The following is a 5,179-nucleotide window of genomic DNA, read 5'->3' on the forward strand; positions in this document are numbered from 1 at the left end:
CCTGGAGTTTCACTGCTGTATTTGTTAACAGTACCTGATAAGGTTCTATACAATAAGGTTCAAGAACAATTTTTCTCTGATGTCTCAGACAAAAATCTCATGGTTGAAGATCACCAAGAGGCTATTTAGGAAGATGCTGTGGGAAGATGTCCTTAACCTGCTGATGTTAGGACTGGGTAGAGTACATGAATCCCTTGTAATATTTTGCCATGTCTGCATGCAGCAGGGTAGAGTCTAGTATTGGAAGTGGAATCTCTAAATAAATGGGTTCAGTTCTTAGATAACTGATGTATCCCCAAGGGAGTGAACCATACGGCCATAAGGGCTTCTGGGAGTACCCTTGGCCAGGGAGCTAAAGGGTTTCTGACATTTTTGCTAATTTTAAGTTAAGGATGTCATTGATTCCTGTAAAGTGTGTGCTTTGATCGCCTGATATAAAAAATGGGATGTGATAGGTTGGATACACAAAATCAAGCAGCTTTTAGTAAGGACTATAGCTTTTCATAGCAGCTAAATGCTTCAGTCCATCATAAAAATAGACATATAAAAAACTAAAACACATTCCCATTTCATGAAGGGTAAGAGCTGGATAAAATTCATCTGAAGGTGTCCAAGGATCTTGGAGGCTTTGGTTCCAGGCCATGTCCCACCTTTAGTTTTGTCAAGATTATGATTATAGGTGACACGTGACCTAAAAATAACCTGTTAAAAAGTTTTCTTTTTAAAGTTTATTTACCAGTGTTAATTTAAGATTGTAACCAATTTGTATCATGATGTGCAGTTTCATGGAAAAATTTAGCTATCATCTGAGATCATCTGGCACCACCAAGTGGCCATCTTGGGAGCACCAGTGATGATCTGAGTGAAGGTTACATTTTTTAACATTCTTCTTTTTCAGAGTCAGGGGCTAAACACTGATAGTCTATAGTGGCCTCTTTGAACTCCTCCAGAGATTTATCCTTTGAGGGTTTAGTTAGGAACCTCACCTGGGTTAAGGCTGCTTGTTTGGCCTAATGATCTGCTAGTGCATTTCCTTTCACTTCCATATTATCTCTTTTATATGAGCCTCAGCCCTTATAATAGCCACCTCTCTAGGAAACAGGAGTGAATCCATAAGTTCTTGTTGTCTGTTTTTGATGGGGATTCTGGGAGAGGTTAGGAAACCTTCTTTGTTTCAAAGCATCTCAAAGTCGTGTTCTGATCTCAAGCATATCTCCTATCTGTGTGTGTGCTTACCCTCTGGTCTTTGGCCAGTCGACTAATTGTATAGAGTAAGTGCAATAAGTTCTGCCATCTGGGCTGACTGTAACTCAGGTAGAGGGCTACATTCTAAAGAGAACTTAAATTAGCGACACCATATCCTTCTTGATAACCTCTGGTTTCATATTTGAGATATGCTTCATCAACAAAAAAATATTAGTTCAGAATTCTTAATTGGAGTCTCTAGTAAATCTGAGCAAGGTACAGAAAGTTTCCTAACTAAGGTAAGACAATCATGAGGTTCTCCTCCTGTTAGGGGCAGGAGTGTGGCAGGGTTCAGGGTGCTGCAGTAGTGAACAGAAATGTGAGAGGGAGAGAGTAACAGAATATAACATAATAAGATGTTAATTAGCAGGCTGACAGTGTAAACTCCCTCTTTTCACAGATGACAAGATCTGATATGTAGAAAATCCTAAGAAATACACTAAAAACCTATTGGAATAAATGAATTCAGCAAAGTTTCTGGATACAATCAGATCAATATACAAAAATCAATAATATTTCCATACATGATCCATAAAAGAAACAAACCGATAAACTGGACTTCATCAAAACTGAAACCTTTTGCTTGGTGAAAGACCCTATTAAGAGGATGAAAAGACAGGCTACAGGCTGGGAGAAAATATTTGCAGACAACTTATTTTGAAATGTACTCCCATCTAGAATATACAAAGAACTCTCAAAACTCAATAGTAAAAGAAACCAAGCAATCCAACTAGAGAGTGAGCAAACACTTCACCAAAGAGGACATACAGATGGCAAACAAGCACGTGAAAAGACATTCAAACATCATTACCTATTAGGGAAATGTAAATTAAAACCATGATGATTTATCACTACTCAGCTATTAGAACAGCTTAAAAAAGTGTTTAAGTGACAATTCTAAATGCTAGTGAGGATCAGAGGAAGTAGACCTCACACATTGCTGGTGGAAATATAAAATGGTACGGCCACTATGAAAGAGTTTGGCCGTTCTTAGGAAACAAAACATACCTTTACCATGCAATCTCACTGCTTGGCATTCATTCCAGAGAAATGAAAGCTTATGCCCACACAAAAACATGTACATGATGGGTATATATCTCTAAGTATTGAAAGCAGGGACCTGAAAATCTATTTGTACCCCATGTTCATAGCAGTATTATTCACAATAGCAAAAAGGTAGAAGCAACCCAACTGTCCATTGGCAGATGGATAAACAAAATACAGTATATACATACAATGGAATATTATTCAGCCTTTAAAAAGGAAGGAAATTCTGACACATGCTACACAAGGATGAACCTTGAGGACATTATGTTAAGTGAAATAAGCCAATCACAAAAGGACAAACACTGTATGATTCTACTTATAGGAGATAGTTAATCAAATTCATAGAGACAGAAAATAGAACGGTGGTTGCCAGAGACTGGCGAGAGAAAGGAATAGGGAGTTTCTGTTTTGCAAGATGAAAAGAGTTCTGGAGATGGATGGTAGTGATGGTTGCCAACAATATGAATGGACTCAATGCTCTGAACTGTACACTTAAAAATAGTTAAGATGGTAAATTTTATGTTACGTGTATTTTAGCACAATTTGAAATTTTTTAAATGTCAAAAAATGCACATGAATATTCACAGCAGCTTTGTTTGGAACAGCTAAAAATTGGAGAAAAACTACCTATCCTACAATGATGAATGGTGGAACAAAAGGAAGAAACTATTGATGCATTCAACAACTTGGATGTACATCAATGGTATTATGCTAAGTGAAAAAAGCCAATCTCTCTATTCCATTTATATAACATTCTCAAAATGACAGCATTTTAGATATAGAGAACATACTAGTGGTTGCCAAGGGTTAGGGATGGTTGGGGAAGACAGAAGAGGGAGAATGTGACTCTAAAGAGAAAGCACAAGGGATCTTTGTGATGATAGTTCTGTATCGTGATTGTGGTGGTTATAGAAATCTACACGTGATAAAAATTGTATAGAACTACACACCACCCCCAAGAATGCATGTAAACTGATAAAATCCAAATGAACTCTGTGAATTGTATCAATGTGTACAATGGTTTTGATACTGTATTATAGTTATACAGTTGACCCTTGAACAACATGGGTTTGGACTGCATGAGTCTGCTTATATGCAAATTTTTTTTCCATAAATACTGCTGTACTACATGATATGTGATTGGTTAAATCCATGGATGCAACACTACGAATTCAGAGGGCCAACTATGGGACCTGATCACCCATGGATTTTGGTATCTGTGGAAGGTCCTGGAGCCAATCCTCTGTGGATACTGAGAGATGACTGTATAAGATGTCACGATTAGAAAAACTGGGTGAGGGGTGCATGGGACCTTTCTGTCCTATTTTTGCAGCTCCCTATAAGTCTGTAATTATTTCAAAATGAAAAGTTAGAAAAAACAAACAAACCAGAACTTGACTGCTTGGCCATGGGCCAGCAAGTTCCCTTGTGACCTGAGCTGTCCATCATGAAGTGGGTGCCATCTGACCCACCAAGCCATAAAGCTGGGCACACAGCAGCACGCCATCATCAAATGGAAGTGGTATATATGAAGCTGGGCTCAAGCAGATCCTGGAGGCACAAGAAATTGTATGATTTCCTCATGACCATGGCCTCTACTCTTGCGACATTATCTTCTCTCTCCAACCCCTACCTACAGCTTCACGGTAACCTCCCTCTGACCAGTTGCCTGAAGAGGAAAACTCTTGGGTTCTGCATGGTATGCAAGCATCACCTAAAAGGACACAGCTGCACAACATCTCACTTTGGGAAGGCTCTGCGGGACAGTGATGAAGGGAAATCCTCTCAGTGGGCAGAACTTTGAGCAGTGCACCTCGTTCATTTTGCCTGATCAGAAGCACAGAGCTATACTTTTTCATGCGCTGTGGCTAATGGCTTGCCTGGATGGTCAGGTACTTGAAAGGAGTATGATTAGAAAATTCAAGGAAGTATGACAAGGAGTCTGGGGAGAGGTGTGTCGACAGACTTCTCTAATTTGGCACAGAATGTTAAGATAATTATGTTCCATATGAATGCTTACCAAAGGGTGCCCTCCACAGAGGAGGATTTTAATGAGGTGGACAGAATAACCAACCTGTGAATGTCAGTCAGCCTCCTTCCACAGAAATGGACTCAAGAACAAAGCACTAGGGATGGAGGTTACGTTTGCGCTCAGCAACATGGACTTCCACTCACCAGGGCCAATCGGGCTCCAGCCACTGCTTAGTGCCCAATATTCCAACAGCAGAGACCAACACTGAGCCCCCAATATGACACTACTTCCCGAGGATTAGCCAGCTATCTGGTTGCAGATTGATTACATCGGGCCAGTTCTATCATGGAAGGAACAGCACCTTGTTCTGACTGGAACAGACACTCTGGATATGGATGTCTTCATTGCCCGCAATGCTTCTCCCAAAACAACTATCCAGAGCTTTGCTGGAGTTGGGTATGAATAGCTTTTTCATTCTCCTATTTATTTTCCCCCCTCGGACCTTCACTGAGACCCTCTCCGTGCTCGTCTGTACCTCGCACTTCTGGTTGCGAAGAGTCCGCAGCATCAGCTCCGTTCCGACGGAGGAGGATGTCACCGGCTCGCGGTCCCGCCGCCCTGTAGATCCCGACGGTGCCGCCGGGTCCCTGGAGAGAACACCGTGAGCCAGCCCCGCCCACACCGGCAGCCAGCCCAAGCCCCGCCCCTGGGTCCTAACGCGAGGTCCCCCGCGGGGGCTGTCCGAGGCTGCGCCGTACTCATCCTACTTTGCTTCCCGTCCAGACAACCCCTCACTCGGGCCTGCGTTGCGGGGTGGACCCCTGGCCTCGGAAATTCAGTCTCGGGCCGAGGTCCGCGGCCGTTGGACGAGGAGCGGTCGCGGCAGGCGGTGGGAAGGCTGCCCGGACGGAGGCG

Source organism: Monodon monoceros, unplaced genomic scaffold (assembly GCF_005190385.1).
Source record: "Monodon monoceros isolate NGI ecotype Baffin Bay Population unplaced genomic scaffold, NGI_Narwhal_1 Super_Scaffold_19, whole genome shotgun sequence".
NCBI lineage: Eukaryota > Metazoa > Chordata > Mammalia > Artiodactyla > Monodontidae > Monodon > Monodon monoceros.